Source organism: Octopus sinensis, linkage group LG2 (assembly GCF_006345805.1).
Source record: "Octopus sinensis linkage group LG2, ASM634580v1, whole genome shotgun sequence".
Classification (NCBI taxonomy): domain Eukaryota; kingdom Metazoa; phylum Mollusca; class Cephalopoda; order Octopoda; family Octopodidae; genus Octopus; species Octopus sinensis.
The window spans coordinates 137,157,411-137,172,920 of NC_042998.1; positions in this window are offsets into that span (position 1 = coordinate 137,157,411).

Consider the following 15,510-nt stretch of genomic DNA (forward strand, 5'->3'; position numbering starts at 1 on the left):
TCCACTGTTGATACTCCGAGAGTCACATGTGATAAACTAGATGCATAGATCAATGCATTGCAATTTTTTCTAGGTATCGCTTCATTTACTCTGTTCAGATCAGCCAGAAGCAAATTAATTCTGTTTCCTCAACACAACATTGCAAACTAACTTGCAAGTATAAATTATAGTGAATTGGAAGGTAAGATTCACTAATCTATGGGTAAGCCCCCTTTGGTTTACTTTGCTTTTCAACCTTTCAGGAGTCGATAAAGTAATTACCAGTCAAGTACTGGGGTCGATGTAATCGACTAACACCTCTCCTCAAAAACTACTGTCCCTGTCAAAATTTGAAACCATTATTTTAATGCAATATGGTGGCGAGCTGGCAGGATCACTAGCACGCCAGACAAAATGTTTGTGGCATTTCTTCAGGCTTCACATTCTGGGTTTTAATTCCACCGAGATTGATTTTGCCTTTCATCCATTCGGGGTTGGTAAAATAAAGTACCAGTTATGTACTGAGGTCGATATAATCGACCTGAGATTTTGGGCAAAATCTCAGTCATTGTACCTATAGTAGAAAGGGATATTTTAATACGTCAAATTTAAGAAATCTCTATATCCCACGTTACGATTCGTGAAAATTCAACAGAAAACATTCTTTAAAACTTTAATATTCCATGTGATCAAAGCACCTATTGTAACGGGTTGTACCCAGGACCGGATTTAAACCAAGGAAGGCCTGGGGCATTTCAATTCGGTGGGCCCCTTATACACAAGAAATAAAATCTTAGAAAATTACCAAATTTAAATCTCAAAACTCATCTGTTTCAGGAAGTTGAATTTGATGAGTTAGCAGAGAAAGTGACTGAAAATTTCACTTTATAGAGACCCGTGATGAGTGTGTATGCTCCAACTATGTGATCTACTGATGACGAAAAAGTTTATTTCTATCATGCTTTGAAGGGCATTATAAGAAATATCCTTCGGGCAGACAAAGTCATCATACTAGGTGACTTTAATGCTAGAGTGGGTAGGGATTTTAACACATGGACTGTAATTGGAAAGCATGGGGTGGGAAAGTGTAATAGTAATGTTATGCTTCTGCTGCAGATGTGCGAGGAGCTGCGTCTGTGTGTTACCAATACCATGTTTCAACAAAAGAATAAGTTTAAGACCACACGGATGCACCCTACATCTAAAGAATGGCATATTCTGGATTACATCCTTGTTAGGGTGCGTGACAGATGAGATGTGCAGTGTGTTCGTGTTCTTCGTAGGGCTGAGTGCTGGACTGACCACCGCCTAGTACGTACAACAGTGAAATTCGTCACAAAACGTAAAATCCGGGCTGCAAGTATTAAACTGCCTAAAAGACTGAATGTTGCTCATCTTAGGTGTAATAGTGTAAAGAGAACTTTACGAAAGGAAATGAATGTTGCAGATATTGGTGAGGATTGGCCGACCCTTAAAAAGTCAGTTTATGATATAGGCAAGAAAGTTCTGGGATTGATACAAAGAAAGCATCAAGATTGGTTTAAAGAAAATGATAAACAAATAGATGATTCATTGGCTGATAAAAGACGTACTTTGTCACGCTCTTTGTCAGCAAAGCCACAAGAGAGAGATGTGCTGCATAGGGAATTCAAGGATGTGAAATCACGTGTGAGGCGGAGACTCTCTCAGATGAGGGATACGTGGTGGAGTAAGAAGGCTGATGAGATACAGGCGGCGTCGGATTCCAATAACACAAAGCTGTTATATGGTCTCTTGCGAGAAGTTTATGGACCGACATTTTCTCTGATGACACCACTTCGAAAAAGGGATGGTAAATAACTTCTTCGAGATTCACAAGGAATTCTGCGAAGGTGGCGAAAACACTTTGATGAACTTTTGAATCAGCAGTCTGTAGTTAGTGAGGATATTCTCAATCTCATCCCTGAGTTACCTGTGAAGGCGACTCTCGCGGAACCACCAATGTTGGAGGAAGTCGCGGTGGTTGTCTCAAGGATGAATAATGGGAGGTCTCCGGGTACGGATTGCATACATGCAGTTGTTACAGCAAGGCGGTGAGAAACTTCTGCAGCAACTTCACTCCTCGTTTGGCAGGATATCGGCTAGTGAATCTGTACCTAAGGACTGGAGAAATACAGTAATCGTGGTCTTATATAAGGGAATATCATTGCTTTCTGTCGTAGGCAAGGTTTTTATGCAGGGTACTTCTGGATCGTCTGCTGAAACACATTACAGATTGTGTTCTTCCAGACAGTCAATCTGGCTTTCGTGTGGGACGCGGCTCCGATGATGTGATCTTCTCAGCTAGACAGCTTCAGGATAAGCGTGTCGAACAGGGTCTAGATTTATATCAGATTTTTGTCGATCTGACAAAAGCCTTCGATACTGTTAATGGAAATGCACTGTGGAAAGTCCTCCAAAAACTTGGTTGTCCTAAAAAGTTCCTTGCTTTGGTTAGGTCTTTTCATGAAGACATGAAGGGTAGGGTTAATGTTAGAGGTAAAATGTCGGAGCCCATCTCAATAAAAAAAATGTAGTGAAACAGGGGGATATTTTGGCACCGACCCTATTTGCCATATATTTTGCGATGGTTTTCTGTATTGCGTTCAAAAATTGCAGATATGGTGTTTACAGCCATTATCGAATCTCTGGCAGCATATTTAATATCAAGCGCTTTGCTGCAAAAACAAAGAGACCTTTTGTATGAAGATGATTGTGATCTAGTAGCACACACAGAGGAGACTGATATTCAACACATTTTGAATGCATTCTCCGATGCTTGTACTGCCTTAGGATTGACGGTCAGTCTCAAGAAAACTGTTGTCATGTACCAATCTGCCCCTGGTAAGCAGTATAGTGAACCAAATATCTATGTGTATGGTAAACGATTTGGTGTAGTTGATCAGTTTGTCTACCTGGGAAGCACTGTTCATAGATATAGCAATTTGAATAGTGAAATTCCATACACAATTAGGAAAGCAAGTGATGCTTTCGGAAGGCTAGAAAGGCACCTCTGGAGTCGGCGAGACATATGCAGGAAGACGAAGCTAAAGGTATACGAGGCGTGTGTGCTCTCTTCTTTATGCCTGCGACAGCTGGGTCACATATCGATCCACCTTTAACAGCTGGAACGTTTCCATCAGATGTGTCTCATACGGATCTATGGCATTAATTGGGAGGACCGCATCAGTGATCTTGAGATATTGGAAGGCTCTCGGTGTGAAAGTATAGAAGCTCTTGTGTTGAAGCAAAGGCTCGGATGGAGTGGTCATCTGGTCAGAATGAAAGATTCAAGGATGCCAAAAGAACTCTTTTATGGAGAGTTAGTTTAAGTAGAACGACCTCCCCATAAACCAAAAATAGACTAGCTGAAGGCTTCCTTGAAATATGCTAGCATCTCTCCTGACACATGGGAGGGCATAGCTATTGACCGTAACAGGTGGAGAAGGGTTGTGCATGAGGGGACAGCTACTTTTGAGAAATCTCGAGTTGCGCATAAGAAAGTAAGGAGGGATGTCAGGAAGGGCATTGCTGTTGCACTTCCAGACGGTAAGCTGGGCTCATGAGTCATCTTCGTAGTCATAAAGCTAGACCGATGATTGACTACCAGGCCGCTGGTGATGGTGCTACACACCATACTAATCATGTCTGTCGGGCATGTGGAAGGGTGTGGGATTCAGTGGGAGGACTTAAACGTCATGCAAAGGTACATAAAGCCCAATTACAATTACAGCCGGCTATTGCTAGTAAAGATTTTAGCTGCCAATTCTGTCCAAGACATTGTAGACCTTTAGCTGGGCTAAGAAGTCACATTCGATCACAGCACCGTTAACAGTTAAGCTTCGTGCAATGGCCATACTCGATAACGAGGGGGCAGCCATCATGTAAGTATGTATGTACGTATGTATGTATGTATGTATGTTCATTTGTTTCCCTTGAAAAAATGTCTCTCAACGGATCGTTACCAAGTTTAATAGTGAGCGGCGCTCAATATTAACAGTATAATTCATAATATAGTTGTGTAAATGACATATATCTCATTCAAGCGAATCAGATAGGAATTAAGTAAATGTGGAAACAGTTTTATTTCACTTGAGACTATTTTTTAACGTAATGTATCATCTTTATTCTATAAATTAATTTCTTATTATAATAATTTGTGGTAAGAGTTGAAACCGGATTGTCAAGAGGTAAACCAGCCTTGGAAATAAAATCATTCTTATATCATATGAAAACGAGATAATTATGAGGAAACTCACATATGCAAATATTGAATTTGCAAAAGAAGTAATAGTAGTAGAGAAATGAGATTTAATATTGCAATGAACCCCAGCTTATGTGCTGTTTAGATATGTACCCAGCTCAGTAGTGACTTCAGAAATCTGTTGAATTTCTGGACATCGTTAACTTTCAACTCAGCTTCGACCTGTTTGGCAGGATTCGCAGGTAATATCAAATATTATTTCTCAGGGATTGCGACATAAATACTTCTGCCTTGATCCACTTGTGAATGTGGAGAGGCAGACCATATTATGGAAAACTCCCTCGTCTACTCTCTATTACTCAATCCAAGTAGCTCAACAGACCTTGCAGAGTTCAATAAAAATGCAAAGAACTGCGTAATGAAATGGGAAATTGTCATATAATCATTACGCGTCGAAGAATCGAAAGAAGAAAAGACCATGTCAATATTGAATACAGTTATGTCAGTACCTCAGGATAATCAATGTTTACGGCTTTATCAGAAGAAACATAAATGAAAAAGATTATGGTAGCTTGCAATACTTGAACATCCCACGTAAAATTGTCTATTAGCAAGACACTATTCTCCATGATGCAATCCAGCAATTGTCAAAGCTTGCTCTATGGATTCATTGATTGACTTAATAAAAATTAGACGAGTTGAATATCGGAGGATTCTGAGTAGAAAGAAAACATCTGCAAATGAGTTGAATTCTGGGTATACTTGTATCCTCTCCTGTGGTGAAACCAGTGAAAATAGAAATGTCGATGGATTTTTTTCATAAACTAGGAGATGGCTATTGACACTAAGCTTAAGGATTATATAATGTGCATGTATAAAGAAGGAATTAAAGAAAAAGGGATAATATCGAGTGGTAATAGGGGGCGCTGCAGTTCTGCGGTACCTATAGACGAGCTGCCACTGCACAAGCACATAAATATATAGGAATACATAGTTAAACCTTTCCACACGGGCAAAATCGCACGCAGATGCCCACAATCCTACACATATACAGTCATACACACAAACACACACACACAATACGCACGCACATATAACACATACACACTCACACACACACACATAAACACACACACAAGAAACTCAAAACGAAGACACACACCCATAAACACACGCACACAAGTACAAATTCACTGACATTGACACACACAAACAGAAACACAAACAGAAATACACACACGCACACACACACACACACACACACACACACACACTCGCACACACGCACACACAAACACGCGCACGCACACACTCGCACACACGCACATAGGAGACATTTCCCCCAGACTCATGCTGAGATTTATCAAATCACACGTCTCAACATGTGACCTGGAACAAGCTCTGGAACAGCCCACACACTTTTCTCTGTCTGATTGAAAATCTATTTACAGGAAAACAACAATAACAGTAACTGGGCACAGCAGCAACGTGCACTAGAAATTAGTGAGAAAAATATACATGAAAGAGAAGGAATCGAGGGATATGATAGGTCAGCCAGGACCGAGAAACAGCTGTACTGATGTGTATTATGTAAGTGTGTGTAACACAGAGAAAGAGAGGCGTAAAGGCGAAAAGTGGAATAGAGAGAAAAAAGGAGTCACAGAAATTGAGAGAGAGAGAACAAACAAGGTATTGGAGAGAATGAAGATAGACATTATGATGAATGAAAAAAATACAAAGTGGCGAACAGAGAGAGATTGAAAGAGACAGAATGTGGAGGGAGAGAAGGAGTGTAAGAGAGAGAGGGAGTGAGGGAGAGATGCAGAATGTAGGCGGTAAGAAAAAGAGTTCATGTATTTACAATACAATAAAGACAGCGCCGCGTCAGCAGGCGACATTAGTAAAATCGTTAGCCTCTCTATCTCCTGCGACTGAGGCCAATTTAGTGTTCACAGGATTTCATTTTACACACACACACACACACACACACAAGCACCCTCACACACGTATATGCATACCAACACATACATTCATACATACACATATATCTGTGCGTTTGTGTGCGTGCTTGCGTTTCTCTGTAAGCGTGTATGTATAGATTGTTTAATCGGCAGGGGTACGAAGTGACTCGAGGACCGAGAGTTTCGCGTATTGACACTTATCGAAGCCTGATAAGTGTGACGGAGCGAAACTCTCGGCCCTTGAGTCACATTGTAATATCTACCGATTAAATAAAATATATACCCATGTTTTGAGTTCTACCTTGTGCGTACACACACACACACAGATTCAAAACTGGGCGGCCCTAGGCCATAGTAGATGACACGCAGTGGGAATGAACCTGGAATTGTGTGGTTGGGAAATAATGAGTGTGTGTGTGTGTGTGTGTGTGTGTGTGTGTGTGTGTGTGTGTGTGTGTGTGTGTGTGTGTGGATGGATGGATGGATGGATGGACGGTTGGATAGTTTTCGTTGAGACCTATTAAATTTCTCCATAAAATTCAAATCCAACCACTAACAATGTTACAGGATATTTTTGCTTGAGGCAAGAGACTTCAAGGGACTTAACCACCAATGATGTTTATCATCTATATAATCGTTAACAAACAGCATAAATGTAATAACTCATCAACTGACAACTTGTCAGCTAATTCATGAGGTTTGTTAAGAAGAACTGAAGAAAGGTTTGAGAATAATGATGTAAAGGCCAAATGTATTGGACTTAAAGATTATTAAGAACTATTCGAGCAGTATTAAATGTATAAATTAATAAAAATAATTTAAATGATACTGGTCAATCCGCTTTGTGCCTTTTTGGAGGAAGCCTCAGCGTTTCCAAGTATTGTACAAAATTTTGGAGACATAACCCAATTGCAATAATTGCAGCTTATAGTCTCTCGTTCAAACTTGTATAGGTCAAAAGAAAGAGAGAGAGATGGACGGACAGACATAGATAGATAGATAGATAGATAGATAGATAGATAGATAGATAGATAGATAGATAGATAGATAGATAGATAGATAGATAGATAGATAGATAGATAGATAGATAGATAGATAGATGGCCTGTCATTTGTTTTAATGACATCAACTTTGGAGAATTCTTGATTTTTGAAATTATCTTCTCAAGTGTCGCCTGTTGGTTATTGTGACACATCCTCTACCAGCAGAGATGATTTTCTTAAATCAAGAATTTATGTTGTATGGTATTTGTCATACCTGCATTTGTCGTATGTTGTTCAAATACATGCCAATGGCCACTCTGAGTTATATCTCGTAGCTCACTTTTGTTGAGATATGTTTCTTTATTAGCCACACAGGACTGCACAAAGACGGGACAAATTACAAGGTAGAGCTTTTCTTTTGGGGATAAAAAAAAGGGGGTTTGGTTTTCGATCCCCCTTTTTTTATCCCCAAAAGAAAAGCAATAGATAGATAGATAGATAGATAGATAGATAGATAGATAGATAGATAGATAGATAGATAGATAGACAGACAGACAGACAGACAAACAAACAGACAGACAGACAGACACAGACAGACAGACAGACAGACAGACAGACAGACAGAAAGACAGACAGACAGACAGATGAGATATATACCTCTTCACCGTTGTAGGTCATGTTGAACAGAAGTGATCGATAAGATAAATGTTCAGTGTGAATATCATCTATAAGTTGATGTTTTCATACACACCTGCGCGCACGCACACACCCATATATATATGTGTTTGCATACGTTCGTACATACATATGTACATGAATAAATATACGCACGTATGTGTGTATGTGAATGGCTATGTATGAATTTGTATATACACACCTTAGCTTAGTGCGTGTTATTGAAACAGAAGACGAGATTCAGGTTTGTTTCTACTAGTTATCACTAACATAATTAACTTTTATAAATATCGTTTTCGGATTGACTTCAGACCTTCACAAAAACTCTGGAGTTTATCTTTGATTATCACAACAAAAAATAAGCTTTAAAAGTTCATTGTAACAGATTTTCTAAAGCATTTTAACCCATTTTATAGTTTGAGGTAACAGAATTAAACATAGCTTACACAAGTCATTTTCTAGTTTCCAGTTAACTTACATGTTATATAAGGGAATTTTGAGGGTGGGGAATGGCGTGTATAACAGCTTGTTGGTATTGCTATTGGTCAGGTTGGTAACAGGGTTTCTTCACTAGCGTAGCTTGTGAGGAGAGAGTGATCTATCCCGTGCGTCGCTTTTATGGGGCTGTATGTATGTTGGCGCCTGCTACATATTAAGTCTGTACAGGCATGAGGTAGAGGCCCAGGGGGGTGCAAACTCAAGAGATACCCCAGGCGGCACATGCTCTAGCAACGACACTGAGTTAGTTTATTCGAAATCTCCTTGTATGTATATGCAAGGTGATTACATCTGCGTAGATTGTAAGGAATTGAATCTGCGACTCTGCTTCTGTTGTTCACTTACTTTGCTAATGCTTTTCATATCAGGATAAATACCAAAACGTCTATTTCCACATACCCTGAAAGCGTATGTCTTCAGTTCACTGAAGTATACTATATATCTCTGATCAGGAAAAGTGAAATAATTGATTCTATCTAGCACGCAAGTATATTGGGGGATCTTTTCGGTTTGAACGGCAGTTTTTCTAGCGGTGTCATATGAAGTTGTCACCCATAATTATGACCCTAGTATCGATCTATTGCATTTCAAGCTGTTTTAGGGTTAGGATTACTAAGGGTTAGGGTTAGGGTTAGGGGTGGGGGAAGGGTATCTTTTTTTCTTCACAAATGTAAATAAACCATATCTGTTTCTTAAACGAGGGACATATTCATACGGCACAGAATGTTTTTTATCTCAATAGACGTCATTGATTGGTTGAAATTGCAGAAATTGAAGAAAAAGAAAACAACAAATATCTTACAAACCATAGAAATAAAGCCAAGAGAAAAAGATGTTTTATAAACACATTCTACGAAGTTTAAAATTTTTTAGTTACCTAGAAATTATGTTAAAAACAGCCGTTCAAACCGAAAAGATCCATATTGGGTAAATTAAAATTTATCATTTGACTTGTATGTATATGTATGCATGCATGTATGTATGTATGTATGTATGTATGTATGTATGTATGTATGTATGTATGTATGTATGCATGTATGTGTGTGTCTGTATGTATGTATGTGTGTTTATGTATGTATGCATGCATGTATGTATATATGTATGTATGTATGTATGTATGCATGAATGTATGCATGCATGCATGTATGTATGTGTGTATGTATGTTCTCTTTCTCTTAGGGTAAATTTTGGCCAGCCACCTACTTGTAGCAAGATTGTGAAGGAAAGTATCTTGCTTTGCCCATCATCCTTTAAGTTTTAAGGAGGTCTTGCAGATTTTTATAGTGCCAGATATCGTGATCGTGTATAGTATATGAATTAAAGATTTACGTTCTCTCCCCAAGAACTCAAATTCATTCATACTTTGCTCCAGACAAGTTGATATGTATCCTGTTGCTATTACACACACACTCCCTTTTTCCCCCTTTCGCTCCTTCACCGTTTTCTATCTGCCTCTCTCTATATCTCCCTTTCTCTTTTTCATTCTCTCTCGCTCCCCTTTCTCTTTTTCTTTCTCTCTCTCTCTTTATCTCTCTTTCTCTCTCTCTCTCTCTCTCTCTCTCGTTGTCCACACGTGACGATCGTTCATCTTTCTTTCCTCACGTGACCAACTTTCTTTTCCTTCATGGACGTTCAAAAGAACGGACGTGTTTTTTCTCTTTGTCTTCTATCTTTTCTTTTTTCAAAACAAATTTTCTCTCAGTGTTCTCTATTTTCCTCCCGTTTTGGTCTAACGCACCGCCATGTTTGTTTTCGTTCAGTTTCCTTGTATGTCTCCACTGTCTTTTTTTGATCCCAACTTTGACCCTCCATAAATCCTAAATTTTATTTTAGAATTTATGGGAACAAGTGTCTTTGAAGACTCATATTATGCTCAAAATGAAGAGTAGATAGACCGCCGACAACTGATGAAGGGTCCTTTCTTTGTGTTTACTTGTCCTGTTTTCCATTTTTCTCTCGTTGCTTACGCATTTCAAGTTATTTGCACCGTTGGTGATGTCCTGTACCCATATATGCATGTATATATATATACATACATAGAAGCAGAAGGACCCGGTTTCATTAAGGTTATAAACTCATAGCCTTAATACAGTACTCTTTGTTTGTAGTGTAAGATTAGTGTATTTCTCATAAAGTAATACTTACTTTTAACACTCAATGCTTTTACACTTTTGTACATTACATGCATATATTATTCATGTAAATATTTTCTGTCTTACCATATTTATCACTGAGAATGTAGAGATTCTTTGCATCTCCAGCTCTGGAATATCCAACATATAGCTAACCATGTGAGAAGCATGGTTGAAGGAGGTTAAGTCCCACCACCTTTAGAGATTGATCTTGTACTTTGTTGGTAGACATTGCAAAGCTCAGTTTGACAGAAAACTGCTGACTCTTGAACTAAAAGAGAAGATCATTTGTGATGAGAGGGATCCTTGGAATGAAGACATTCTCACCCATCAGGTTACCTGTAATTATTGTTGCTTCCAACACATGGGACATGGCTGTTTTAACAACCAACCTTGTTCCATTGCATAGTCCGAGTGCATCAAGGTTTCTTAACAGCATTATGGGAGCACCTGTTTTCATGATATGCGGCGGAAATCCTGGTGTTTGAAGTGAATTGAGAAACTCCAAAGGGTAATGCGTTGCCTGTTCTTGATCAGGGACAGAGTCAATTAATCTGTATGTACGTTCTTGGAAGCTGAGACAACAAATTTAGATTTAGCTTGTCCACAGCATCATTCTTTGGTGCCAGAATTGTTCTTTCACATAGCCACTTGTGACTTTTTTAGTTTGTGGTAATGTTTGGAAAGACCTTGCTCTTTATTTCTTCAAGTAAGGCAGTCATATTGCCAAATGGGAGGTGGTGCCGACTATCTTCTGGAACCTGTGGAAGTTTTCCATTTCCAATGTCAAGCAACTATTTGGAGAACTCTGCAGCTAGTGGGTCACCATAAATATGAACCATCATGCTAGTTATTAGAGTAAGCTGCTTGACATGTTGCCAGATATATGAGGGCTTGCTGCAAGCTCTCAGTTCATCTGCTGTTGTTCCTCTGGGAATGACAGGCAGAGTTTGCCTAAAGTTACCAGCCATGAGGAGGGTGACACCACTCATGATCTTATTGTTTCTGAAGTCTTGTAGTGTTCTATCAAGAGCTTCAAAGGCTGCCTTATTGGACATTGTTGCTTCATCCCACACAAAGAGTTTGGCATCTGTAAGGAACTTTGCCAACGCAATATTCTTCAATATGTTGCATAATGGAGATTCATTTTGGATCAGATTCAGAGGCAGCTTGAATGTTAAATTGGCTGTTCTTCTACTTGTCAGTAGTGTGGCTGCAATTCCAGAGGATGCAATAGCCAGAGTAATTTTCCTCTATCTCACCTTGGCAAGGAGTAGGTTGATAGGAGCATCTAAGAAGAAGACTCCATCAGTGTTATTGCAGTGGAGATCCTATTCTTTGTCAGGTGTGCATACCTTTGTCCAGCACTTTGGGATCCTCGAGCAGCACCAGTAAGCAACTGCTTTTTTATGTACAACTCTTATATCATCATTCTCAGATGCTCTGGGTGCTGTAGTGTACAGTCTGTTCTTTTCTTGACATGCTTCCCTTTCTTCAGATGTCTCTTTTACCCTCGACAGAAACAATCCTTTGGCTGACCTTGACACTGGAGACAAATTTGAAACTTTCTTTCAAAGCATGGTTATTTATGGATACAGAAATACACCGGTACAGAAGATTGAAAACAATGAAAGTACCATTTGGTACCAAAAATCGTTATGTTTCTATGAGGAACGGGAAGAGTAATATTTTTAAGCTTAAAATATATAGGAAGCTGCGACGTTCATGTATTTCCCCCAGGAACCCAAAAAACAATGCGACTGAAATGAAATAGAAGTGGTTGAAATGTAAATATTCATCAACGACGTATAGTATACATGGTAGGTAGATAGATAGATAGATAGATAGATAGATAGATAGATAGATAGATAGATAGATAGATAGATAGATAGATAGTGACAGAAATCATTAGAAGAAAGACAACAGAAATCTTTAGAAGAGTATTTTCTATGAGGAACGTGAATAGTGAAAATATATAGGAAGCTGTGACGGGACCGGAACCACAAAACAATGTGACTGAAATGAAACAGAAACGGTTAAAATGTACATATTCATCAGCGCTGTATTGTATACATACATGTGTGTGAGGAACCCGAAAACAATGCGACTGAAATGAAATGGAAGCGGTTAGAATATAAACATTCATCAACGGCGTTATACAAAGATGTGTGTGTGTGTGTAGCTAGCCACAATTTCTACGTCAGACATACACGTGTGTATCTAGCTAGCTGCAGTTGCTACGTCAGTACCAGAAGTTGACATTGAAAAGCCTTTTTAAAAAAATGAATCATATATAAAGCAATATTATTTATTTTTAATGAAAAAATAAAATGAAGGGATTTTTTCGGTTTGACCGGCAGTTTTTAAAATAATTTCCACGTAACTAAACACTTTTAAACTTCGTATACTGGTAGAATGTGTTTATAAAACATCTTTTTCTCTTGGCTTTATTGAGAAAATTCTATAGTTTGTAAGATATTTGTAGTTCCTTTTCTTCAATTTCTGCAATTTCAACCAATCAATGACGTCTGTTAAGGGGAAAACATTCTGTCCCGTATGAATATGTCCCTCGTTTAAGAAACAGATATGGTTTATTTACATTTCTGAAGAAAAAAAGATACCCTTCCCCAAACCCTAACCCTAACCCTAAAACAGCTTGAAATGCAATAGATCGATACTAGGGTCATAATTATGGGTGACAATTTCATATGACACCGCTAGAAAAAACTGCCGGTCAAACCGAAAAGATCCAAATGAAGACCTTATTTATCCGAGATCAAATTATTCATGCATCTCAAGTATGGAACCAAATCGCGCAACCGTTTCCGCGTGAAACGCGAATATACACATACGCGCATAGGTCTATTATAACATATATTATGTGTTTTTAATAATATTTATCTCTCACTAGCTGGAGTAGTTTTCATGTTGATCTCACCATCAGGGAACAGTACACTATATATGTATATATATACATATATATAACAAAGTGGAACACACACACACATGCGTTAGGACAGGGGACTCGCGGTCGTAATATCGCGGTTTTGATTCCCAGATCAGGCGTTGCGAGTATTTATTGAGCGAAAACACCTAAAGCTCCACGAGGCTCTGGCAGGGGGTAATGGCGAACCCTCCTGTACTCTTTCACCACACCTTTCTCTCACTATTTCTTGCTTGTACCTGTATTTCAAAGGGCCCGCCTTGTCACACTCTGTGTGACGCTGTATTTCCCCGAGAACTACGTTAAGAGTACACGTGTCTGTGGAGTGCTCAGCTACTTGCACATTAATTTCACGAGTAGGCTGTTCCGTTGATCGGATCAACTGGAACCTTCGTCGATGTAACCGACGAAGTGTGATCACACACACACACACACACACACATACACACACACATACACACATACAAGTAAGAACACAGATGGGGTTTAGGTTCACTACAGCTGTTTCAGACTCGTTTTTTTTTTGGTGAACAAATGAATTAAATCATGAAACAACACGTATTCTTTCATGATATAATTGATTTCTTCATTAATAAAAAAAAACACGTCTGAAACAGCTGTAATGAACCTCAACCAATTTGTTTTCTTACTCATTTTCCACCTTACCCTGAACCTTCCCCTACCTTGGATCTAAACCGTGAAACTGCATACTGGAGTATGTCTGTATGTGGTTTTACATATACATATGTAGCTATATCAAAGCGTATACTGATCCGTTCATGTGCATGTGTATGTAAGTGGTAAAACAAGTCCATATATAACATTAATATATGCGTGAGCGTCCATTTATACTGCTGATGCACGGATATGCTGTTCTCGACCCGAACTTGGTGTCCTAATTACTAAAATATCTCGATTCAATCGGATGTTGTAATACAGCTTTAAATTGCGATTGCGGTACATGGTACATTTTAAACATTTTACACACAAAAGTTCATTAAAATCCTAAAACTTCACGCCGTTCATCATCTTCAGCACTGAATAAAGCTTAATAATCATCAGGATGAATGATATTATCGCAAGATTCTCTTCATCTTCATCTTCGCTGTCCATATTTAGAGGTAGCACATCATCCATGTCATTCCATAGACCATTGTCTTGTACATCATCCAATGCGTTTGAAATTCCACATGTCTTGAATGATCTGATAATAGTTTCAACTTCTATTTCCTTCCATGAATCAACGATCTATTCACAGATCAGAAGTAGTGATGGAGCCCGCATACTACCTCCTTTCGTGTAAGTTTTTTCTCCATCGCTCATCTAGTTATTCCACTAGATTCCCATCATGTTCTTAAATGGCTCATTGATAATAACGTCTAATGGTTGCAAAACACTTGTAAGTCCGTCGAGAATTACAACTATATCAGTATTTTGTGACTGGAGACTATCAACAATATTCTTCACTCGATGTTCCCTAAACTGATCCCACGCGAGCAAACTCTTTTCCTTTCGTGGTTCACCAGGTCGTAAATTCCAAACTTTCTTTATTCCTTTTCTACATCTACCTTCATCCATCAATCCATCCTTGAGGATGCACATGGATGACAATTCCTTTTGGAAATTTCTCCTTCGGCACAGTTTTTCTCTTAAAAACAACCATCGGTTTTAATTTGGTACCAGCAGCCATACATGAAAGAACTACAGTAACCTCACTTTGTTCGTGGCCAGTGATTCTCATGAATACCGTTTTTCTCCTTTTTGATTCACAATTCGATTCTCTGGCATGTCAAGAGTAACAGGCGTTTCGTTAATGTTCCCAATACATGATAATGCATATCCCTCTTTCTGCTGATATCTTATTATAAACCAATGAAACTCTATTATCTTATCATATAGATCATCAGGCAGCTTATGTGCGATCTTAGTTCTCTGCCAAAGTACTAAGTCATAACGTCTCATGAACCTAGTGTACCACCCAGCACTTGATTTAAAATCTGAAATTCCATCCTTCTTTGATTCCATTGGTGCATGAATTCGGATGGCTTCACGAGTAACACACTTTCCATTTGGCGATTTTCAAATACCCACTCTGCAACTTTTTTCTCCAATTGTG